Source organism: Dermacentor silvarum, chromosome 9, assembly GCF_013339745.2.
Source record: "Dermacentor silvarum isolate Dsil-2018 chromosome 9, BIME_Dsil_1.4, whole genome shotgun sequence".
Taxonomy (NCBI): Eukaryota; Metazoa; Arthropoda; class Arachnida; order Ixodida; family Ixodidae; genus Dermacentor; species Dermacentor silvarum.
In genome coordinates, this window is record NC_051162.1 from 12,403,973 (window position 1) to 12,430,465 (window position 26,493).

General features: G+C 47.0%; 1 long non-coding RNA gene across 1 annotated transcript; it reads left to right on the forward strand.

Moving 5' to 3' along the window:
• The first annotated feature begins 14,232 nt into the window (after positions 1 to 14,232).
• LOC125940171 (uncharacterized) lies at positions 14,233 to 16,062 on the forward strand. Its single transcript, XR_007463405.1, has 3 exons — positions 14,233 to 14,393; positions 15,015 to 15,056; positions 15,881 to 16,062. It is a non-coding gene; the product is annotated as an uncharacterized LOC125940171 (long non-coding RNA).
• The last annotated feature ends 10,431 nt before the right edge of the window (positions 16,063 to 26,493 follow it).

Genomic DNA, 26,493 nt, shown 5'->3' on the forward strand with positions numbered 1-26,493 from the left:
ATACTATCGCGAGTATTTCTGACAGTACGTTTTAGTGCCACTCTTGTCGTAGAGCAAGGGCTGGTTCTAGATCGCGTCGATCAGCATTACAGCCTACACTTTTGGTGCCATGTTCAATTTTACGAGCGGTTGTTTACATGCTAGTGTAGCTTCCAGTGAAGCAGAACGACTTTCCGCCGCGTTTCCGCTTCGCCATGGCGAAAAAATCGGCCCGAGATGGATTTGGCTCGCAGCCTGTTTTTCTGCCTGTTTTGCCGCCTATATGCGGGCGGATTTTTGCAAGATTTTGCCGCTTCCGACAGCATCGAGACCAAGTGTGAACGTAGCCTAAACGTGACTTCTTCCGTGGCGCGAAATGCCGTGGGGGGACCGGAGGGAGGGAGGGTAGGCGACGTTTAGCTGCGGCACCAAATGCGTATGTATATAAAAACGTTGCGAAGCGAGAAGGTAGGTAAGATTACCGACGCTGCTCGACGAGTGTCCCATTCTGATCTCGTGGAAAACCTTCGAGTCGCCTCCAGAGGAACCGGCAACAGTCACCAACGCCGCGCGCGTTTGGTGCGAGCGCGGGCAACACGCCGACGGCGTCGCTGGTGCTGCTGCGCGTTGCTGGTGCTGCTGCATGTCAAAGTTTATTTATACAGCTGATAAAACTACTATCCTTACTCCGTATAGTTCTCTACTAATTTGCTATCGCAATTGATGCTTCGCCTTTCGGGTGAAACTGCGACAAATTTATTTCCAATTATGACTATTAAGATGTGATGGTGTAATTGGTTATTTGAACTATTAAAGAATGAGAAGTATATATGATCCTGTGGTTTTCATTTATTTAGTGACCAGAGGGACCATGGCCTTATGGTTGCTACGGTACACCGCGATAGGGTGTACGGCAAATGTCACGTTGTTCATAAACATGTCACCAACGCCGCGTGCGTTCGGTGCGAACGCGGGCAAACGCTGCCGCCGTCGACAACAGTTCTGCGCGTTGCTGGTGCTGCTCCCCTCCTTCCCTCCCGTCTGCCCGCGACCTTACGCGCGACGGAAGAAGTCTCGTTTGCTCTCCGCCGTGCGTTCGCTCCCCGTGAAAGCTCGCGTCCCTCGCGCGCTTTCACTCGCACACACAGCATACGGCCAATGATGAGTCAGACGCCAAAGCAGATTTCTGCCGTCGGCGTCGCCGTCGCCGTAGCCGTCATCGTCGCCGTGAGGTTCCGTATGACGTCAAGGGAGATGAAATCGTCGCCGCGCGCCGAACGCTGTATGTGCGCGTGAATGGGCGCGAGGGACGCGCGCTTTCACGGGGAGGGAACACACGGCGGAGAACAAACGTGCGTTCTGCGCCTTGCTCCCTTAAGGGCTACAGAAGTAGGCGTCTCTTTCCTCCTTTACAATCACCATATATGTAGAGCAAACGCGCCTTCTTCCGACGCGCGAAAGGCCGTGGGGGGGGGGGGGGGGGGGAGGGAGGCGACGTTTAGCTGCGGCACCAAGTGCCTATTTATACCAGAGGCTCCGGCAGCAGTCACCAACGCCGCACGCATTTTGTGCGAACGCGGGCAAAGCGCCGACGGCGTCGACAACAGTTCTGCGCGTTGCTGGTGCTGCTGCATGTCCAAATTTATACAGCTGATAAAACTACTATCCTTACTCCGTATAGCTCTCTACAAATTTGCTATCGCAACTGATACTTCGCCTTTCAGGTGAAGCTGCGACAACTTTTTTTTATTGCGATAGCAATTATATGGACACTAAAAAGCAGATTTCTGCCGTCGGCGTCGCCGTCGCCGTGAGGTTCCGTATGACGTCAATGGAGATGAAATCGTCGCCGCGCGCCGAACGCTGTATGTGCGAGTCAAAGGGCGCGAGGGACGCGCGCTTTCACGGGGAGTGAACGCACGGCGGAGAACAAACGCGCGTTCTGCGCTGTGCTCCCTTAAGGGCTGCAGAAGTAGGCGTCTCTTTCCTCCTCTACAATCACCATATATGTAGAGCAAACGTGCCTTCTTCCGACGCGCGACAGGCCGTGGGGGAGGGGGGGGGGAGGGAAGGGAGGCGACGTTTAGCTGCGGCACCAAGTGCTTATTTGTATCAGAGGCTCCGGCAACAGTCACCAACGCCACACGCATTTTGAGCGAACGCGGGCAAAACCCCGACGGCGTCGACAACAGTTTTGCGTGTTGCCGGTGCTGCTGCATGTTCAAGTTTATACAGCTGATTAAGCTGCTATCATTACTCCGTATAGCTCTCTTCAAATTTGCTATCGCAACTGATGCTTTGCCTTTCAGGTGAAACTGCGACAACTTTTTTTGTCTACACGCGGACACGACCATCGGAGATTTAGCCCTTAACAGCTTCACTGTAGTATGCAAGGAATTGTAATATGCACAGGGGAAAAGAAAATTACTGGAGTGAGGCGGAAGTCAACACGTCTGACGCTGGATATCAGAGGCCATCCAATTCGTCGTGCACCTAGTGTTCGTTTCCTGGGCGTCACCATAGACAGCAAGCTACTGTGGCGACGCGTAGTTGAAAGTGTTGTGGCTGCATCAGTACAAAGAGTCAACGCATTTCGTCGCTTGGCAGGTGTACGTTGGGGAAATGATCCAATGTCCATGCTTACACTATACAAGCTTATAACAAGCGGCATTCTTTATCAGATGCCGCTCATATATCCCCATCACCGAGCCAATTCGAGCACTTGAACGCAGTACATAGAAAGGGACTCCGCTTGGCGATGGGGGTTCCTCGGGCAGCTTCAAACAAGAAGGTTACTAATGAAACAGCCTCCCACTCCGCCTTTGGTATCTCAGGCCTTGTGTACGCATCTGTTAAGGCTAAGCGAGTCCCCCGCAGGCACGGCGCTTCTCAGGTGGCTAAGAACAAGAACTCGCTAGAACTCGCTCCCATTTCCGTGCGGCACTGAAGAAATTCTGATTTTTAGGATTGCAATGGCCTAAACGAAGTTATCTCGACCCGCCATGTCTTCTTCTGACGTTACCTGTAGCCTGAATGTACCCCGGCTACCCGCGAAACGCACCATTCCAACTGCCGAAGCTTAGTTCCTTGTACTGGACCACTTGAGCACAGCTTATAAAAGCCACCTATAAGCGTACAGAGAGGGTCGGTGTGTGCATAAATGGATAGCTGCGCAGCGGCATTCTGCATACCCTCCCTTGATGTATCGTGGTCTGTACGCCTAGATCGCCTAGTTTCGTCTCCAACAGTAGAAATCGCCGCAATTACCGCGGCGTTGCGAAAACTACGGGCCTATTCTGCTCGAGATATCGTGGTGCTGACGTACTCAAAGTCAGCATTACAACTATTACATCTTGGCCTACCTAGAGAGAAGTTTACAAGGCAGTCTCTATGATCAATGCTCTAATGAGCAAGGAATTTAACGTAAAATTTCAATGGATCCCATCCCACGTAGGGAATGGAAGGAAATGAAAAAGCTGACGCTCTTGCAGGCCTAGCGCTGACGTGTCCGAAAAGTGAGAGTGCCAACCATTTTTCAAAACTCTAAGGACGCAATCCATAATCACTTTAGGGTGATCCACAAGACTCCGCACCAAGCCTGCGTGATCCATGGACTTATCCGCGAAGAAGCGACGCTGTTGTACCGCATCAGAACCACGACCTACTCAAATACTGACCTGGTCAGCTGGCGGCTCTCTATGGAGCCGCCTGCGCCGGTTCTCGTTCCAGACTTCGCCGCTAAGGGGGCGCTCGAGTTACGTACCCTCCTGAGCATCGACGTGCAATGGTAACAGCACAAGTGGGCGCGCTGTACAAGTGCTTCATTCACGCAACGTGCTCAAATTTAAGCATATTTTGATTTATTGTAATGCTTGTGATAGTGAGAATGTTTATGTACACGTCAGCCAACATTTGGAAGCGTTCATTTACAAAAGAAGCAACTGCACCAAAACTGGTGCACTATTCGGTTCTTCAACAAATAATTAACTGATGTTGTGCACGTTTCCTTCTTGTTGTTGTTGTTGTTGTTGACCGTGCAAGTGATAAATGGGCTTATTTGTCATGCACGAGCTTAGCGAACCTTATTATGCGCTTTTCTGTTGAGCTCTCCTATGTAAATACTATATATTAATGTCATAGATATATATTTAATGTCAATATTGCTCAACACTTCTCAATAATACTCAACATTATTCAACAATATGTCAACAACAATTAGTCAATGACTTTACTGTTATGAAGCGCTCAACAACTTTATTGTTGAGGTATTGTTGTGTACATTCAATAACTATTGAGGCATTATTGAAAGGATATTGTGTCAACAATTCCTCAACAATATGCCAACAACATATCAATAGTCAGTACTCCATTTTCTCGACAGAGGAAGGGCTGTTGATTTTGTCTCTTTGGGTCCCACGTATGACAAGGGGAGTTCAAGGAAGCGTTACAGGTCCCCGTGCCCACAGGGGATATGTGCCATTGAGCTTGGACCCTTTCTGCACTGCCTCCAGGATCGGCCCACATGAAAGGGGTGCCATTGATCTTGGACCCTTTCTGCACTGCCTCCAGGATCGGCCCACTTTATCTGCCCCTGTATCTATCTGCCTTTTGAACGTCGCTATTGGAAATGACAAATAAAACTTCAGCGTAATAGAAGTTACAGCTTGAGTGATACTGTCAAGAAACATTGGGAATAACTCGCAACATGACATGACAAGAACTTTATTTGAGTCCTGAGGAACTAAGATCTAGGCGAGCCGAAGGCTCCCCCAGATTAAGTCGGTGGCTCCGCCCACGATGGGACCGTGAGACCAAGTCCTGTCGCGATGTCGTGGGCCCTCTGGACAGCCTGGTGTTGAATTTGAAGATTGCTGCTCTTGAGGGATTCCTCCCATTGCTCTTTCGTGATGGGTGGAGAGGCGTTAAGGGCTGGGCACAACCAGAGCATGTGATCAAAAGAGCATGAGTCATGACCATATTTGGAGCACGACTGTGAATGGTCAGGGTCTATCCTGTTAAGGGACCGGGGAGTGGGATACGAACGGGTTTGCAGAAGTCTGAGTGTGCTAGCCTGAGGTTTGTTCAATTTGGGGTGGGGGGGGGGGGGTGGAAATTTCCTCCTGCCGAGACGATAATGGGAAACAATTTCGTGGAAGGTACATAATGGATCTTTGTGGATGTTGACCTCATTCCGAGCCTGGCTACCCCTGACATCGCGGTACGTGAAATCGCGCGCTATCCGGTGGGCCTGCTCGTTAGTATTACACCCGAGCGGGTTAACTGAGGCATCTATATGGGCTGGGAACCACGAGATGTGGTATCCTCCTTCGCTGCTCTCCCGAGTTCTTTGAAGTGCTTTGTTCACAATATTGTTCGCCTGTTCAGACACTAGTGCGGCTGAGAAGGATCTAACTGCTGTGCGTGAGTCCGAGAAGATGATAAGGGGAACTTTTGCGCTGTGAAAAGCCAGAGCGATCGCCGCTTCCTCCGCCACATGTGCAAACTTAGTATAGACAGAAGCTGCATTAAGCAGGTTGCCCTCCGCGTCTACAACCGAGACAGCAAACTTATCCCCACTGTCATATCTGGCAGCATCGACAAAGAGGGCCCCTAGTTTGTGCTGATTGATCTTTTAAAGGATCGACTTGGCTCTCGCGAATCTTCTACCCTCGTTATGCACTGGGTGGATGTTTCGCGGTACGGGGTCAACCATGATGCGAGTTCTGGCTTGCTGGGTCAGGCTAATTTTGGTCCCCGGTTCATGTCTGGGTTGGATACCCGCTTCTTCTAAAATTTTGATCCCTGGCTTAGAGGACGACAATCTCATTATTTGAGCTACTGTGTGAGCTTCTATTAGCTCATCGATAGTGTTGTGGAGTCCTAGCTCCAGCAGCTTCTCGGTGCTCGTGGACTGCGGAAGGCCGAGCACGCGCTTGATACCGGTTCTGATTAGAGAGTCGAGTTTGGCCTTTTCGCCTTACCCCAATTAAGGTACGGCGCGATGTAGGTAACATGACTTAAGAAGAATGCCTGGTAAGCTCTGAGCAGATTGTCGTCTTTGAGACCGCCTCTCCGATTTGAGATGCGGGCTAAAAGTCTTAGGACATTACTAGCCTGTCCAGTGAGCCTGTTGAGGGCCGTCGAGTTACAGCTCTTAGCATCAATGTGGAGACCTAGAATCTTGATCGAGTCCATCCTTGGTATGGGATGTCCATTCTTAGCTCGAATTTCTATCGGCAGAGTTTTCAGAGGCTCAAGGTTTCTGACCCCTTGTCGGGACTGTCGGTATAACAGTAGTTCTGATTTAGCGGGGGAGAGTTCAAGGCCCGTGCTGGAAAGAAAGTTTTCCGTTGCCTCCAACGCGCTTTGTAACGCGTGTTCGAGCATGGCAAGCGAGCCGCCCGGCGCCCAGATCGTGATGTCGTCCGCATATATGGCGTGACCCACGTTTGGGATTGCATCGAGGCAAGTGGAGAGCTTGTGCATGGCTATATTAAATAACAGTGGGGAGAGGGCCGAGCCCTGCGGGGTGCCGCAGTTGCCTAGCTGGCAGGGCCCTCCCGAGACCGTGCCTAGTCGGAGGTGTGCCTTGCGATCCGCGAGGAAAGATTTGGTGTAGTCATGAAAACGCTGACCCAGGTTAAGAGAGGAAATCTCTGTTAGGATGTGTCTATGCGCGACCCTGTCGAAGGCCTTGGAGAGGTCTAGTGCCAGGATCCCTCTCACGTCACGAGTTTTGTTATCAAAGATTGCACTCTTAAGCAAAAGCATAGCGTCCTGTGTGGACAACGCCTGTCTAAAGCCAATTAGGTTGTGTCTAAAGAGCTCCTTGTTCTCAATATGCTCAGTGATCCTGTTGTGTATCGCGTGCTCCGCAACCTTGGCGATGCATGATGTAAGGGATATGGGCCGCAGGTTGTTTATATGTGGGGGTTTGCCTGATTTGGGTATGAGTACCACTTTTGCGGTACGCCAGTCTATCGGGACCTGTCCAGTTTTCCATACCTCGTTTATTTCGGCCGTGACTATCTCGATTGCCTGAGGAGTTTGTTCGTGACTCCATCGGGTCCCGGGGCTGATCTGCCATTCAGATTGAAGAGAACATGTCTGATCTCTGATACGGTGAAGGGTTGGTCTAGATCAGGTGCCGAGAGTCCCATGTAGTTTACATCTACCGGGCGATCTCCGTCTTTGGCGAGGGGGAGATAGGTATATGCTAAGTTGTTGGCTAATTTCCTCTCGGTGAGACCGCTTGCGATTTGCTTATTTATGAGCCTATCCGTCGCGAGGCTAAGGGTACCCTTAGACTGTTTATCGTTGAGTAGACTTTTCATTAAGCTCCATTTGCTACCTCTTCGCATACGCCCGTCCGTTTCGGTACACGTCTCGTCCCATTGCTGCCGGGCGAGCTGGGCCGAATAGGACTCAATCTCCTTGTTAAGATGCGCGATTTTCGCTCTGAGTCTACGATTGAGCTTTTGGGTCTTCCACCTGGTTGAGAGGGCGTGTCTTGCCTCCAGAAGGTGAGCTAGTCTCGAGTCCATTTTAGGAACCTCCAGATCCGTAGTGATTTCCTTGGTTGCTTCTTTAACTGCCTTGTTGAGATTCTCTAGCAGATCTGCACACATCTCGTCTGGTGGGGCTGTTTCTGCTCTGATTTTTCGAAAGAGATCCCAGTCCACATACTCATATCTGGCGGGCTGTCTGGATTTAACACGCAACAGAATTTCGAGTATGTGATGGTCACTGCCTAGCCCCTCCTGGAGGTTGTCCCACGTGCCTTCGATACCTCGGAGGAAGGTGAGATCGGGGGTTGTATCTCGACTAACCGAGTTACCGGATCTGGTGGGGAGCCTAGGGTCTGTTATAAGTATTAAGCCGAGCTCTGAGGCGTTGAAGGCCAAGTTCGTCCCTTTTGTACTTTTATAACCGTACCCCCACTCCGTATTGGGGGCGTTAAAGTCACCCGCAACAACGAGAGGTGTGTTTCTCGCCGCCCTAGCCGCGGTGCCTAGTAACGTTTTGAATTCTCTTTTCCTATCCGATGGCGCGCTGTACACGTTTAGAATGAAAACATTAGTCTTGCTTGTTCTGCTGGGTATGATCTCTATTAGCTGAGCCTCGAGGCCCGCTTTGTACGCGGGGACCTTGTGCTCAACGAACGAGATGTTCTTTCTGATTAGAGTAGCAATACCTCTGCCTTTTTCTCCCCTGTATGCTATCGTGCGGTACCCCGAGAGACTAATTTCTTCTCCACATAGAGTTTCCTGTAACAATATGACTTGCGGCTTGTCCGCAATAGACCTGATAAGCTGTCCCAATGGGGCCTTGCGCCTCTGGAAACTTGCGCAGTTCCACTGCCAGATTTTCAGATTGTTGATATTCGCGTTCGCCATTTTGCCTACTGATGATGATCAATTAGCCCTTTAGCCCCACCTTCGGGACTCGGGTTTGCCTGAGTCTGCATTGTCGAACCCGTAAGCCTGCCTTTGGCTTGGGCCTTTAGTCTCTCTAGTTGAGTTAGTCTCGTCTCCATCCCAGAAGCATTTCCATCATGCGTCCTAGGGTTTTTTCTATGGAAGCTAGCTTTCCTCTGCCCTTTGATTTGGCAGGAGGATCGGCGGCGGTAGCTGGGGCTTCGCTCGGCTCCGCCATCTCATCCTCATCTTCTGTCTCGCTGACCGGTTCTGGGTTGGGAGCTTTACGCTTGGGTTTGCCAGCAAACGGGCCCAGAGCTGTAATTTTATCTTCATCGCGGTTCGAGATTTGCCCTCTAATGATATTTAAGGCCTCCTTAAGCTCTGCAAGTTCGCGCCTGAGCTGTTGATTTTCCGCCTCAAGTGATTGGATTCGGGGATCATTCACATGCTCTGATTGTGCCTCACCACTTGCTCTTTTGGCCGTTGTAGTCTTCATTCCCGTCGAGGGCGCTGTGCCGGAGCCCTTGACTTTGTCGGCCCACGTGGCCCGCTTCATGGTTTGGGAGCGGGACCGGGACCGGTATCTCGATCTGGATACGCTGGCGCTCCCGCCTTTCCTTGAGTCGGGTCGCAAGCAAGCAATAACTCGCAAGCAATATTTTTTTGTAATTTGTTTGGAGAGTAACTAGTATGTGTAGTAAAGGGTTGGTGCCAGAGACCGCATTTTTTCAAGTTTGACTTGTTGCTCGGATGATCCCGTTTTGTTCTCGCAACTTGTCATAGTGGTTTTAGATGTGTGGCAAAGCCAGTGTCAAGCAGACACCATTTACTATTTTGTTTGCTCATATGTTTTGTTTATATCAAGTACAATATATTGCATGTACGGTACGCTATATTGCACTCTACGTCCATACCACAGTTGAACTCGTGCCTACGGATGCCTAAATTTCTTTTTAAACTTGCCGGCATGTTCTCGTTTTGAGTGCCCGGATAACAGCTTTGGCTTTTGGTTCAAGGTCACTTGAAGATCGCCGACAACGGGAGCTAAAAGCATTTCATGCTTAAAAGAGTAGGCAACCTTAAACTTTGACTTAGGTGTTTCTTTTTGGCACACGCATCCCGGCGTTGGTGTTCTGTGCTTTGGTGAGCAGTAATAAGTGATTTCTGATCAATTATAATTATTCCAGACACTTCAGTAACTCAACTTGAACTATGCTTATGCTTTGATATCATGTCTATAAAGAAACCGATGGATTTTGCACTGTACTACTTTTTTTCTTTTTTTCCTGATTTATTTTTAATCTGGTCTCAGCTAATTAGTTATAATTATCCCAGACACTTCAGCAAGTCAGCTTGGAACAAAACTTATGCTTTGATATCATATCTATAATGAAAGTCATGAATTCTGAATTGAACCATTTTTTTCCTATTTTTCTGATTTACTTAGATTGCGTCCCCGGTCGTCTCAGCTAATTAATTCTAATTATTCCAGACACTTCAGTAACTCAACTTATAGCTAAACCTATGCTCTGATATCATGCCTATAATGAAAGTCGTGAATTTTGTACTGTACTATTTTTTTTTCGATTGATTGTCACCTCCTGATCATCTCTGGAGGTGAACCGGAAGTACTGTCCAAAGAACAAATGGCACTCGACTCTACTGCCACTAAAAACTCCCGATACAGCTTACTATTGCTCAATACGTGGAACATAAAAGTGATTTTTTTCCTTTTCTTTTTTTCCGAGCGTGAAAGAAGCCCGCGAATACACGCAAAATTGCCGCACAACTAGCCGCTCGAGGCACATGCGTGTATCCGCGGACTTCTTTCACGCTCGGAAAAACACTTTTATGTACCACGTATTGGGCTGTATCGGGAGTTTTTCCTGTTGCTCCATAATTTTCTGATAGACACTTTTCATGTAAATATATTATCTGAGAAGCTAATTATTCATTATTAATTGATTAATAATTATTAATTATAATGATTATCTAATTATTTATCCAATGCAAAAAATTGAGTATCTGTAAGCGACGGCAAACAACATTACTTTGGTTCTGTCCAGCTACGTGGCATTTGCATATATTTAAGTGTGGGTGCAAGAAAGTTGGGACACCCTGTATATACTGGGTGTTCTAAATTATAGGCTTTACGAAAATTTTTAAAAATCGCTTGTAGCAGGTAGCATAATTCTTATCGCTTAGCTTGGTTGTTCGAAGAAACGGACATTAGTAACACAAGAAATTGAAACTAATATTCTAATAGTTAACAAAAAAAGTTATCAATGAACTTCTTAGTTAATTATTTTACGACGCATATTGCAATATATGAATTGTAGCCGGTGAGTTTGCAAGACGCATCCGCCTAAAATGAATTTCCAGGATAACACCAGTTTCGAGATATTATTGCCCAAAGTGTGGGACGAAATATATGGGCGTTTTATTTACTTTTCTGCTTCAATGTATAAAACAGCATTTTGGTAACAAAGTAAGTGTAACAACCGTGCATTTTTTTTTCGGCGAGTTTCATGGCGCATATCTCCAAACTGGTGTCATTCTGGTAATTCATTCCAAGTGGATACGCCTGACAAGCTCACCGGCTCAAATTCGTAAATCGCAATATGTGTCGTAAAGTAATAAAATAAGAAGGTAATTAATGATTTCTTGTTAATTAGTTGAATCTATGCTTCGATTGCTCGTGCCACAAACGTCCGCCTCACCGATCAACCCCCCAGCTCAATGATAACAATAATGCTACCTGTCACAGGCGATTTCGAAAAATTCCGTAAGACTTAAAAATGACCACCCTGTATATATATATATATATATATATATATATATATATATATATATATATATATATATAAAATTGGAGCACAAGACAAACGTGCCAACAAGGAGTGACCAATGACCGATGATTGGGCACCTCCTGGATTCCCATGGGCTTCTATTGTAAGTGGCCAGTGCCCTGTCTGTGTCAGAAAACGGCATTGCCTCCATGTTAAATATAGGCAAGATGGTGGGAAAAGTAGTATGTGAGCATAATAAATAAATATGTTTTTAAAGAGTGCGTTTCGTTTAGTTGTTAGCCCTTAGCGAACAATAGAATGAAACAAGTTTGGGTAATCTCTGCGACGTGGTGTCCATATTTTACATGAAAGCCTAGGTCTATTCTGTAACACGTAGAGACGGGGTGCTGGCCAGTGTGCTGGGAAACTGCTTGGCCACCACGCACAATCTACGCTGTTATAATTTGCCGGTGACAAATCTTAGCGCAGAAGCACAGGTACAAATGTTTAATCAATGGGACGGCATGCTGTCTACCGTTTGTCATGATGTCAAACTAACAAGCACGAAAAGCGACAATTGTGTACGTTGCTGGTCCGTAGTTCATGTCGCGCCGGTTGCTTCACGTATTAAAATAAATATTTATTTTTAATACAAACGATTAAAACTGTGCGCGCACACAGGGCGCGACATTTGCGACGTTTGAATTTTGCACTATTTCCCGCGCGCTCCGTACGTGACCGGCCGGCGCACTGCGTTACCGCGATAAAGAAAATAGTTCCTCAAGGAACCTAAGCAGAAAACTTTCATACTCTTGCAAACCACAGAAATTATTAAGAAATACCGTTATATTACAAGCTTTGTTAATAAATATTGCAATTCATGTCTATGAAAGCGTGGATTTGTATGCGCGTTTTTGTGTGAATGCGCGCTTGCGCTCTTGACTCTGGCGCATTCCGGAACTTTGTGCGTGCGGCGTATGTGTGAGGGTTGCGTGATGAGTTTGCTGCGTTTTCTGTGCCATTTGCCTCGCTGTGACATCTTTGGTATATTCCAACTTGTTGCTCGCTCTTTTTGGGCTACACGTTGCCTCGAAGATCACCATGATCGCCTCCGACTCAGGCACATTGAAGGTGAGTGAGTGTTTCGAATTCCACTTGCTCGTTCATTGCGACGCTTTCAGCAAAAGTGCGTACAGAGCCCGTGCGCGTCTTCCACGCGCCTCTGTGCTCGTTTTATTGCGATAGCAATTATATGGACACTTCCACCGGATTTCTGCCGTCGGCGTCGCCGTCGCCGTGAGGTTCCGTATAGATAAAAGCTTCGCCGCGCGCCGTATGCCCGAGCGGAAGCGTGCGGGGACGCACGCTGTCACGGAGAGCGAACGCACTCAATCTTCCACACGCAAGCAAGGAAGCGGGAAGCGAGCGCCGGAGGGAGCGGGGGGGGGGGGGGGGAAGGGGGCGCACTTCTACTCTGCCAACAACCGCGCTCGTCGCTCGCACCGTCTCTGATCTCCACACGGCTCTGACCTTCATGCGCTGTGCATTCGCCGCTCAGTTTCCGTTGAAGCGATAGACCACACGTACCTTCGCCCGCTGCGGCGTATATGCGCTTGCTGCCAGCGTTTTGACAGTCGTTGTCTGAAGTCATTCAGTGTGCTCTATTCATGTTTGTTTGTGCGCGCTCACACCACAGTTAGTAATAGTCGGGCCACATTTTCCAACGCACGCTACACATGCAATGCTGCCCGGATCGGCAGTGCAGCGCTACAGGTGTGTCCCTTCGCACGCGCTGCCCTCGGGCAGCGCTTCTCGTCAACACCACCGTTTCACACGCGCCTTCTCGTGGTCATCGAGTCTCTCTTCATGTCAGTCTACTTACGCCGCAGCACACCTGCTTACTTAATCAGCTCATGTTTACTACAATTCATATTGCTACCAAATCCGCTCACCTTACTTCGTATGACATTGCTGTGTTGCTATCGCATTCATTAAAAAAAATTAAATTATGGGGTTTTACGTGCCAAAACCAGCTCTGATTATGAGGCACGCCGTAGTGAGGGACTCCGGAAATTTGGACCACCTGGGGTTCTTTAACGTGCACCTAAATCTAAGTACACGGGTGTTTTCGCATTTCGCCATCGCATTCATTGCTTCGCCCTTAGGGCGAAACTGTGACATATTTTTTCATTACTAGTACTATCCTTGCGTTGCGAGAATTGGTTGTGTAGCACTAGATTTGTGATATTGAGCTTGAAATTTTGTCCTGATTTAACTTCACAGCGCGCTTGCGGCGAACTAAAGCAGCTATGTGGAGCCAGCTAAAACAGGGCATGTTGTGCGCGCCACGATTTTTGGTGCGGTGTTCCAGCACCGATTGAAATTAGCCTTATTAATGAGCGCTCGTGCTCTGCCGTTTTGGTTGGCAGCTATGTGGAGCCAGCTAAAACAGGGCATGTTGTGCGCGCCACGATTTTTGTTACGGTGTTCCAGCACCGATTGAAATTAGCCTTATTAATGAGCGCTCGTGCTCTGCCGTTTTGGTGGGCAGCTTTGTGGAGCCAGCTAAAACAGGGCATGTTGTGCGCGCCACGATGTTTGGTACGGTGTTCCAGCACCGCTTGAAATTAGCCTTATTAATGAGCGCTCGTGCTTTGCCGTTTTGGTGGAAACAATGCGACGTGAAATAGTCCGAACTGTACTGTAATCAAGTATATTTCGTTCGCGCAACGCCGTCCGTTGACGTGCATCTACTACATGGCGTGTCGGGATTGGCGAAAATATGTGCGGGGCGTTTTGCCGTTCTATTGTATTCTGCTGCGCTGTTTGCTCCAGGATCGAGTGCCCAGAGTCGGCTGACACGCCGTGCGGTAGACACGCGCTGTGGCGCGATAATAATAAAGAATTGCAATGGCGTATATGTGATTCTATGTGATAGGTGAGATAAAAAAGGGCTGATGCCAGTGAATGCTGTGAAATCGTCAGGTTATGTGTGGTTTGTTTTCCGCCGGTACGCGCGCGGTAAAGTTTTTTTTTTTAACCATTATCTCCCTTCGACGCCATCGAGTACTTCGCGCTAACGCCTTCGCGTAGGCGCTCTATATTCACGGAAAAGGCAGATTCTGTGGGATTCTATGTTCTGCTTTAGTGGGATGAAACATTCAAAATAATGTCATCGTGTGAAGTTTCAGCCTTTGGCCCTTCAGTAACTGATTGATTTAACTAAGTTCGAAAATCAGTAAAGGAACAAGATGCTTGGGCATATTTTCCGTGTCGTCCCCATGTGCTTCCAGTGGCATGTAGGCGTTATCGACAGATGTCAAAAAATTAGCAAGGCTTTTTATGAGATAGAAGTAGACAGCTATGTATAAGTTATTTTTGCTTTGAAGTCGCACACTAAAGAGGAGAGAGAGTTAAAGGGGAGCGTATCCTTGTGATCTAAATGACGCTTTGCCATAAGCTTGGAACAATGGTTTGTTGGTGGAGCAGTTCTGTGGAATACTTAGAGAGTAAGGAAACTGCAGTAGCAGCAGTTAGACGGGGAGTAAGAATGCAAAACTGGTTTTATATGAACGAGCTACCTTTAAGATGTGGCCGCAACAGTTCAGTAGATGAGCAAAAATAATTTTAAAATTTAGGAGAGAAATTAAAAATAAATTATTTGCCCACCTCACACTGCCAGTGGCAAGAGCAGCCATGCTTTAATGTTTTCAATCAGTCATTTATATCCATCCATTTATGTCGGCCTAATCGTCCATGTAGATGTTTTGATTGTTGCTTTTGACTTATCGTGGCGTCACATTTTAATACTGACATCTGTTTTCAGAATCAAAATGAGCCTGGAGACGCCACAGCCGGAATGCGAAAGGTGAATTCTTTGGCCATTCATCGTGTAGGGTCACCATGATCAAATGCACTGTTGCCATGAGAATGTATTGCCGGGAGGTATTCTCCTTAAGATTTAGTAAAAATGGTAGCATTAAGTGTCTCCTTTGCGATGTTGCATAGCCTTTGATTTGCGAGTTGATTCATGTATTTGATGAGGTGGGCAGTTGGCACTTCCTGCCTCTGTGTCTTATGTACACATTCAGCTGAGTAGGTCTGGGACACAGCAAGCGAATCTGATGTGTAGTGGTAATCGCATTAACGTCAACAGTTATCTTCCTGTTTGAGCTGCTACTGCTGCTTGCCAACACAAGCAGCAGTCGCCCAAGATGGCGTGAAAGAGGTTCATTAAAGAGTGGCACATACTCTGAGTCACATACCCAGAGATCCAATCAGGTCCATCAGATGGTTAGTAACCCACTTCCCTCAACATAGCAGCCCTACCTATTAGGCCATTGACCACCAAGTGACACAAATTGGCTGGAAAATAGTTAGAGACAGACACCCGAAAGTATGTGAAGTATCCTGAAAATGCTACTTGCATTAAAGTTTTCGATGCTTTGGTTTACTTACTATTTTATTTTGTACTGGGGTAAATCCTTGTTTTACCGAAGCACATGACATCCTAACAGCGTAACAAGCTATGACATTAGTTTTAGTTGTTTTTATTAGTGACATTAGTTGACAATTTAGGTCTAGAGCAGGCAGTATTTCTGTGATTTATTCGGAGTGTGGTTGATGTGTAAGTGTGCTTAAAATCCTTAAACTACCTCACTAATATTTACCTAAACGTGCTGTTTCACATAGGTTGGAGAAGTGCTCATTCTGATGATCCTGGCACAGCTTGCCATGGTGGACCAGGCAAGTTTGCAAGGGCCTTGATTCACCATGTGGTCACAGAGAAGAACCTTATGGGCCACTCATTTCTCGGAAACAACACCACCAATAGGCAAAAAGAGGCTCTTGGCCTTATCAGGGTCAACGCTGTTATAGGCAAGTACCGTACATCCTTTTTCCCATTGCATTTTTGCATTCACATTTTGCACTTGGAATTACCAGCTTGCTATTAGCACAACAAATGACTTTAATGTAGCCTGTGTCTGCAACTACGTGCTACAACAGCCTACTATTTGGAATGAATGTTCATTTGATCTCAAGTCTCTAATGCCTCCGTACTAAATTGATAAATTTTAAAAGCAGCCTTAACTGCCAGGAGTGATTAGTGGGTCCAACTGACAAAGTTAGGTGTATTTGTGCATTAATTGCACTACTTGACTGTCATTGCAATGAATAGTTGCAATGAAGCAACTACCAATCTGTAGTACCTATCTGTGAAGCATGCTACCAATCTGGTGGTATAGCGGGTGTGCTTAAGTAGCCTGAAAGTGTTGTTATAATGTAGCAATTGTGAAGAAGCTATGCTCAAGTGCAGTTACTGCTCAACTCGAGGGACAGTACTTCCACAAAATTTCAGCAATCAAATTGGCCCTCCAGATTCTGTAACGCAAAACATAGTGGTTTCACCTATTTCAACAGACCACATTGAATTAAAGTTGCTCCTGTCTTGAAGGAGGTCCATGTGGTGGCAGACAGTAGCCTTTCAACAGAGGGAGCTTAAGTTATGGGGCATAATTGTTTGGTTGTTTCGATCAAAGCAACAATAGGAACAGTTGTCAACTTCATTGTCAACATTGCTATGTTTACCAATGTCCATTAATTCTAGGCACTGAACCTATTAAGATCCAATTTATCACATTGTATTCTAGGATGTGGAAAAAACAAAGGCATTTATTTGACTTTTCCTCACGTTCCCATAAAATGATCAGTACTCAATAAGCCCTTGGCAGCTACTATATAAAGCTTCTTACAGAACATGAGGCATGTCCACAGCTCCCACTCTGAAATTGTTGGAAATGTCTCCTGCTTTCTTACTTCAAGGACGCACTTGCCTGTTTTCAGCGTTATTATAAACCAGTGCTCAAGTACTATGGGTTTAGATTTATCAAAGATTGAATGAGCTTTGTAGGTGTTCATGTTTAAACCCTTTGAGGATCACATTTTCCGGAAATACGTCCCCCAATTTAAGCGTTATATTTTTACTCTGGATTGTTCTTCAGAGTGACCTTTCGAGAAAAAAATGGGTAAATAATTTTTTAGGTCACAAAGTGACAATGGTTTCTTAGTGTCCGCTGTTTTACACCATGTTTATTGTAGCATGCAGGGCAAACTAGCATGATCACATTTTTTAAAATTTAATGACACTTACAAAACATTAAACTAGGTGAATACTCCCAAACTACTGCAGTGATGGGCACCATAGAGTAAAGAGAAAGATTAGTTTTGGAAGAAGCCAAGGGGCTTCTTCAGGAAAGATTTTTGTAGAAGCCGCAGAAGGTTACAGAATCTGTAATGTGATGCTTGGGGACACTTCATTCTTAAAAGGTATGCTTATTGATATGTTCTTTAATTCGCCGCCTCATATTTATAGTCGTGACCACACGATTTGTTTCCGCCACTCTACATGCATGGCAGTGACCCTCAAAGGATTAGCAGGGCCAGTCCACTTGCATATTTCTCTTGTAAGACTGAGCATTTCTTCGCATTTCTTCTTCGCATTTATTTGTGTTAGTGTAACCAGGTTGGCGTGCAACTGCAGTAAATCCTCGTTATGAGCAGTATTTTGTTTTAAGTAGAGAGGCATAAGAATGGCCATCACGATGCGAGAAGTGCACTTCAGTAGCATATGAGCTCGTAAAACAAATTCAGATATACCATACTCAATTCTGGCCGCATAACCGTATTTGGAGCAACTCCTGCAAGGAAAAGTGCAATAAAGTGCTGCACATTTTGATTATGATTGTTGAGAAAACTAATTTTAGTTGCCAGTAGTCTACCTTTAAGTTTTTTCACCAACAGTATGAAGTCTTTTTTCCACTATTTTGTTCCTAAGCAAGCAACGTTCACATTTTTCACACCAAGGATATTCATGAAGTTATTCTGCCACAGTGGGCTTTTCGTGTTTGCCTTCTGCATATTGTACTAAGTGGAGTCCTCCGGCGCCACTCCACTTTGAAAGCTGGTCATTCTCTAGAATTGAACTCCGGAAAACTTTGAATAAACAAAACAAATGAAACAGTTTCATTATAACAGGGCGTACTGTATGTCGCACTTTTGCATGTGGAACATTGATCTTAAACCTCATGCTGTTTTTCCTTTTTTTACAGGCTTTACCTGTCACAAGTTTCCTGGGACAAACATGGCCTACATTAAGAGCACTCTGGCCTCACTTCTCGCAAGGGACCTGAAGTGTCCAGAAGAGCTCAAGTCTGTGGACAGTTCAAGTGTTGTGCACTTGCAGCCCTCAACATTTTTTTTATTATTATGATGTTTCTAGTCACATGAAAAGCCCAGGTTGGATGGTTCAGACACATGTACTGTGTTGTGAATTATAATTAATTGCACAAGTGTTGCGCTTTGTATTTTAGTACATTTTTACGTAAATGTTTAATATATTTCTAGAAAAGATAGTGTTTCTTGATTATTTTATTGCATAGGTATCTCGGGTCATTTCATGCCAAGACTTCCATGACGGCACACCATTTCAAGTTTGTTTGATAAAATAAAAGTAGGCACAGTGATTACAGAAAATTAGGTTTCATACGTACGCCGGAAAGTGGAATCTGTGCTATTTATTGTCAGTGGTTCTCTTTAAGAAAAACTACATATTAACATATGTTTGTAGTAATGGTTTATTTTGCTATTTCAAAACAGTAAGAATTAAGTGGCAAAAGTTTGCTTAAATTCAGAGTGCAACAACAGTTCTCGGGCGAGGCAGCGATGTGCTTTCTTTCATGTACGCATGAAATCTGATTTCTTGCAAATTCTTTCATTCTAACTTGTCTTGCGGCACTCAAAAATTTGAAAAAATTTTCCTCATGCCAGTTCCATTTAAGTCTTCCTGCAGGTAACTAATGGCCACTGTCTATCAGATAAAAATCTTAAGTAGTCAAAGTGAATAAATCGCTTGGTATGTAATGACCTGCCCAGGAACCTAGTAATCATGGCAGAAAATGCAACTGGATCGTGCAACAAGCAATGCAGCACAATAAACTGCTGCCATGGGACAACTTATTGTAATTACCATGTCGTTTCAGAGGTACATAACGTTTAGTAAAATGGGCAGACACCATTTAACCAATAAATAAGAGTCTTCGTGGGCTCATGCGAATTGTGCGATGATTATTAAGTTACTGGCTACCAAAGAGAAAGCAAGTACATTTTAAATGTTATTTACTGTAATGCTTGTATAATATTTATTTTCTATTTATTTCAATTTTGAGAAATGTTTTACTTTAGGGCCACGCAAACTTTACATCTCTCAGTATTCAATTTCGTTATTGTATCAAGCTGCTGGCAGTTTGTAGATTGCGTTAGGAATTTTTGATCTCCAGGCACACATTGCTGTACAGTTAACAAATGTTGGCTTCAATAAACAATTCATCTAGAAAAAAATGCTTTTTGTCCACATCAATTTTGAGCTGTTGACTTCGTGATGGAGTATTGATTTTGTGTGTTAAGCCAATTCAAAAACTGGCATAATGGTTCTGCTAGCAGCTCTATAATATGTTGTATTACAGGCTATATCTACAAGTGGTTTTGATCCCTGGGTGACCCAGGTCTGCAATACAGAGGTGCCTGCATTTTAGTTTGCCCCGGTCCTCTAGTATGCAGGGACCACATCAATATGAAGTCTAGTGCAGTCTTCAACACTACTCACGAAACAGCATATTTCAGTGGGCTCTCAAGTGATTTCAATAGTGACCTTCAACGCTGCTCCTATAATATTTAAATGGTGTTGCACTATTGACTAACATTGCACGTTGGGCTTGTTGGTATAATGTAATGGAGGCAAAATGCCTAGTGCATCAGAAATAGGACACAAGAGAAAGAACACAGAGAACACACACGTTTGGTGCCTAACGTGTGTGTTGTCTGTGTTCTTCCTCTTGTGCCCTGTTTGTGATACATAGCACCATTTGACTCCATCAAGCAATATTGACGTTTGCTCATCCAATAATACTTCAATGGGGTTTCAATATTGATGTTCAACAATGCTTCAATAATATTGTTACGGGGAGAAGGAGAGCGACGGCGTTGAGGGGAGCGCGACTGGCGACTCTGAGGTGACGGCGATCGGCTGGACCAGTGTCCTTGTGCGGCAATATCGGCGTAGGTCGATTTTGAGCGCGAAGAAAGACGGTGAGGATCACGGGCCGGGAGTTGGTCGTCAACAAAAGATGTGCTGTAGTACGGGCCACGATCTTGGCGGCGGTCACCGGGGAAACTTGGTCAGTAATTCCGACGATTGCGGCAGTGGCGTGAAATGTGGCCGACGCGAGAGCACGAAAAACAGATTGGTCGATCGTCAGGCGTCCTCCACTCAGAAGGGTTGCGGTAGCGGGGTGTGAACCGGGGAGCAGAAGCGGCAGCAGCAACAATTGGGGCGGTGTGGTGTTCAGTGGGAGGACCGGAAGCGCACATGGGCGGAGGGGCGTAACTGGGGGCTTGTGGAAATACGACGCCCATATTGGCAACCTCCTGACGTACGACGGCCTTAATGAGAGATATTGTCGCCAAATGGTCGTGAGCACGTGCCTGATAAGCGGCTGGAGCCATGGCTTCGAGCTCCTGGCGAACAATCCTGGCCAAGTTGGTAGGCGTCGAGAACGGAGGGGGCGTCACGGGATCATCGCACGAGGATGTCGCAGCTGTATTCGGGAGTCTGTTAAAGCGCTGAGTAATCCGCCTGCTTTTGGCTTGTTCAAACCGCCGGCATTCAGTGATAATGGAGTCAACCGTGGTGCAGTTCTTACACTTGAGGATGTTGAAGGCATCGTCAGCTATGCCTTTCAACACGTGGCCAACCTTGTCCGTCTCTTGCATGTCTTTGTCAATGGTACGGCACAAGGCTAGTACGTCTTGAATGTATGCGACGTACGACTCCGTGGACGTCTGAGCTCTGGCCGCCAGCTCGTGCCGGGCTGTCATTTGGCGCGCGGCCGATCGGCCAAACAATGCACGCATCTTCTCCTTGCATAGGTCCCAACTTGTAAGTTCTTCTTCGTGCGTGTTAAACCACACCCGAGCCGGGCCCCGTAGGTAGAAAATGACGTTGGCAAGCATTAGAGTCTCATCCCACCTGTGGTGCTTGCTGACGCGCTCGTACAATAGGAGCCAATCGTCGACGTCTTTGTTGTCCGTGCCGCAAAACGTGCCGGGGTCGAGGGGCTGCGAAAGGACCACGGTCGGCGGCGCCGCAGGCGCGGGCTGCGATGACTGCGTACTGTGTTCGGCCATGGAGGCAGGAGAAACGTGGCGTCCGCTCCGAAGATCCAGGGCCGGGTGGAATAGAGCCCGCAACCTCCACCAAAAAGATGTTACGGGGAGTATTTAATTAACCGCGAACGGCTAGCGCTTGCCTAGTCGAGACAGCATAGAGCGCACAGGTTCCAGCAGGTTTTCAGTCCGACAAGAGAGCCTCTGACCCAGCCCCACTACAATGTCTTTGTCTTTGCCATTGCTCGTGACATTATCTCAATGGGGTTTCAATATTGATGTTCAGTACTGCTCCAATAATATTTCAATGGGGTTTCAATATTGACATTCAACACAGTTCCAACATCATCTCAATGGGGTTTCAATATTGGCATTCAACATATTTCAACAATGTCTCAACAGGTTTTCAATATTGACATTCAACACATCTTCAACAGTTCTTCAGTGGGCTTTAAATATTGGAATTCAACATGGTTTCAACAATCCATCAATGACTTCTCAAATTGAAACGACCCAATGATGTTTCAACAAAATGTCGCGGGCCAATTTTCAACACCTGTCAACAATTTCCTCGATAATGTTTCTACAAAGCCTCAATGTGCTTTCAATGCTATTTGTTGACATTGACCAACGACTTTTCAACAACTTTTCAACAATTTTTTTTGTAAGGGATTGAAAGCAGTACATCTTGCCTTCAGTGCTTATGTCATATTCTGGCCGAAAACCATCTCAAGTGAAGTAAAGGCTATACCCTTTAAATCTGAACTTGATTGCGGGGATGTCGGGCGTTAAGAGAGACGAATAAATAATGAAAACGTACGCGATAATTGCCACCAACGGTAATACAGTTTTCATTTTCTGCGGCACAACTTATTTGCAGGAATGTTTGTTCCAAAAATATTGCGTGCAAGACTTGCCTCGCATGCTCGTACGCAATGCAAATTTGATACCGGTGGCGAAGGTATTCGGGAAATACCACTAAGTGATAATAAATGTACGGGCACATCTCTTTAATCATAGAACACCTATATATAACAATTTAAGGCATGTGGCTGCATTTTCGGCACGCCAAATAACACTAGGGCAGCCTCACCTTTTATAGAAACTGCATGCATTGATCCATTTTTTCTCCCAGGTGCTTAAAGCGTGAACTCAATGTAAGGCGTATGCCAGGCGTCTTACCGTGCCCTGATTTACACAAAATCAGGTAGCAGTGCGGCAGTATTGTTGATTTTGCTCAATCAACGTACTGTTGCTCCTTTTCTTAGTCGTACAAAGTGCATACCCACGTAAACATCGTGGCTTGGCGCGAGCAGACGACAGCAAAAGTGCGGCGCAGATGGGGTAAGATAGCGCCATAAGGCTCGTAGTGGCAGAAATATGAGCTAGAGCAGGCGCGCTGGCGTTCTGCTCGCTGGTCAGGTAAGTAGTACAGTAGTAGGTCGTGATCAGAACCGACTCCGCATAAACCCCGCCTTGGGCATTCAAGACTGGAAGTTGCGCTTCCCCACTCTGTGCCTTCTGTGGTGATATCGGCAACATTGAATATTTTATTTGGCACAATATTTTATTCGACACAATCTTTTGTTGTACGTTGGTTTATCCCCGTGTTGCTCTCCTTCGTCGTGATAAACCGTAATAAAATATCAAACTGTTAAGCTGTGCACTTTTATTTTTAAGAGTTGAGCGTTGTGTCCGACTTCAAAGGAGTAACTCTCTCCGCACTCTTACAACTCACCTGTTCTTCGGGAGGAGTATGCAGCTTTAATTCCGTTTCACAACTAATAAGGTGGTTCCACGACAAACCTGCTTAGTGAAAAAGATCTCTTGCTGAAGTATATGAATAATAAAAAAATAAGAACTAAACTAAGAACTAGGCATGGGCAACTTTCATAACTGTAACGCTCATTGAGATCACTGTTCCACTTTGACAACATCCAGTGCAAGCACAGTACCGTTCGTACGCTACAAGCTTTGCATTATAACTTCGCACTGTTGTATTGCCGTACAATAAGCATAGGAGGCTCGAACCCACCCGATCTGTTTGTCTGAGTGGGCGTTCTCGCGGAGCGGGCGAAGTCTCGAACCGCAGCTGCGCAGTGGGGGAGCGTGACGTCAGCGGCCAGCGCGCAGTCCTAGGATGGCGTCGCGTGGTAAACGGAACTTAAAGAAACAGGAGCAGATGCGCGCCTTGTGCAAAAGGATGACGTCTCGTGGGAAACAAGACATGAAGCAAAAGACGCGGGCTCGCGCTCTCCGCTACTATGCCACATCGTTCTTCTTGTAGGTGGGGTCGTGAGTCAGCATACGTGGTGATTCGCATGTCTCAAACAACCAGCGTAGTGGTTGGCGCGTTGGAGCGGAAGCGTAAGGGTACGGCCACGCTAGCGGCAAAAACACGAGGCAAAAACGCGCGTCAACAACGCGCGGCAACGCGTCATGCCGCGCGCGGCAAAAGCGGCAGGAATTGGGGGTTTTGCGGCGTGCCACGCGAAACGGGTTCTGGCACGTACACACTAGCGGCAAAACGCGCGCGGTGCGCCGCCGGCGGCAAGACGCGCGCCGCGAAAGCAGCCGCGAAACAGGTTATTCTTGCCGCGGGAGGTATCGCTCCTGAACCGATTTTTTGCGGTTTGCAGCGTGCCGCGGATGAAGGAGACCAATGACAGCGGCCCGCTTCAGTGACGTGCGCGCGGGAAACTGGTGTCATGCGGACCCGCCCGAACGCTCGTTTCGTACTCGCGTCCGGTTTAGCCGGAAACTCGTTTCGCACTATTGTCTGCACGCGTCAGGAGCTGAGGGATAGTTCGAGAAGGGGAGAGTAGTCTGTCACGCAATTGCCGCAGCGGCGCGTGCCAGAATGGCACGACACACTAGCGGCAAAACGCGCGCGGCGCGCCGACGGCGGCAAAACGCAAGCAGCGGCAGCTAGGGCGGCCACACCAACCAGCGGTGCGCCGCTGCGGCAGTCACGTGACAGCATAGACGCCTCTCACCTTCTCGAACTATTCATCAGCTGCGTTCGGGAGCAGACGCGTGCAGAAGATAGTGCGAAACGTGTTTTCGGCTTACACCGGACACGAGTACGAAACGAGCGGTCGGGCGGGTCCGCATGACACCAGTTTCCCGCGCGCACGTCACGAAAGCGGGCCGCTCTCATTGGTCTCCTTCATCCGCGGCACGCGGCAAACCGCAAAATCGGTTCAGGAGCGATACCTCCCTCGGCAAGAAAAACCTGTTTCGCGGCTGCTTTTGCAGCACGCCTCTTGCCGCCGTAGGCGCGCCGCGCGCGTTTTGCCGCTAGTGTGTACGTGCCATTCGAGACCCATTTCTGCGGCAAATGCCGCGTGCCGCGAGATGAAGAACCAATCAAGAGCGACGAGGGTGACGTCACGGAGCCATCACAACCGCACCGCCGCCGGTCCGCGCCGGGTTTTCAATCGACGATCGTCGTCTCTCGCATGAAACAACGAGCGCTCGCGGTGTTGCTCGCGCGTTCGGAGAGCGCGGGAGATCTTATCGCGCTGCCGCGCGGCGAGACGCGCTTGCCACGGTGGCCTCGCGGCAAGGTGCTGACGCGCGCGTTTTTTACCGCTAGCGTGGCCGTACCCGAACCCATTTCGCACGGCACGCCTCAAGAGACCCGATTCCTGCCACTTTTGTCGCGCGCGGCATGACTCGTTGCCGCGCGTTTTTGCCGCTAGCGTGGCCGTACCCTTAGTCCTCCAAAGCAAACGAAGGTGTCTCAGCCGAGCACAAAGAAGCTTCTTAAAGAAATCAAGGTGTCAACAGAATTCCAAGGATGGACCCGTGCTTACTCACCTATAACGAATATGCAACAGACCATCTTAAATTTTACCATCAGAAACAATGCAGACTTACATATATTATCAGGCACGTACAGCCACCAAGCACATGGCTGTGTTGTGAAAAGTCCTTTTCCTATAAGATCGGAGAAACCGATACTTGGCTTCGCTACAGGTGTTTCACTAGCCGTATAAGAGGCGGGTTTATCGTGAGCAGAAACGGTGAATTTCGGTACACAAAAAACTACTATCATCATCTTCACCATCATCATCACCATTGACAGCTGACCTCCCCCCCCCCCCCCCCCACCTTCAGAAAAAAACTGGATCCGCCCCTGATAACTTAAATGACACGCACGTCATGACAGTCAAGTCATGAGTCCTCAGGAGTTCATTTAGCTACACCTAAGAGACCTTAAGGCGAAAGCCATAGTCATGCTCATGACTATGACTTCGACCATCAACCTTTAGCCTTTTCCTTCACTTAGTACCACATCCGAACCCATTGCATTGGTTTTTGAGTGTTAATCTTTTTTCGCTGAGTCATTCACGTTTTTGCTGAGTCATGCTCATGACTATACTACCACCATCCTTTAGTGTTTCCTTCACTTAGTGCCGACGTCCGAACCCATTCCAGTGGTTTCTGAGTGTTAATCTTTTTTCGCTGAGTCATTGCCATGACCTACATGACACGCATGATGTCATGACATTTATGTCATGACCTATCACTTATGTTAGTCATATACTCTTGTCATAGTATGCCAATTTTGGTACATACCAAGTTAACGAAACGACTATGAGAGCACAAAGACGTAGGCGGCTAGATAGATAGATACTGTCAAAGTAGCAATTGTTCGCCAAGAAATGTTTCGCATTTAATACAAATTAGTATTCGTGCCCGCGGAAGTGCAAATCGCTTGTGGGCGGGACACAGCAGTCAATGCAGTGTCTACTCGCGCGCGATCCTCCTGCTGATCCTGCTGCGTTTAAGACAACACCGCAATAATGTGCATAATACTGCCCACGGCTGCCTGCGGATCCACTGCGGCGACTGGGAATGCGTGGTCCTCTTTAACCGTCCCGAAGTGTGCCTAAAGCAGAGCACGCAGCTGACGCGCGAAAATATACAAGCAGGCTAAATTATAAGACTTGTATTGTGTCAAGTGATATTACGCACCTAATTCGGTTATGCATTTTTGGTGAGCCTTGTAAATTGTTAGCACGTGGTCTTCGAACAGCAATATTTCATTTTACTTGTTCGATATGACAGCTTTGATT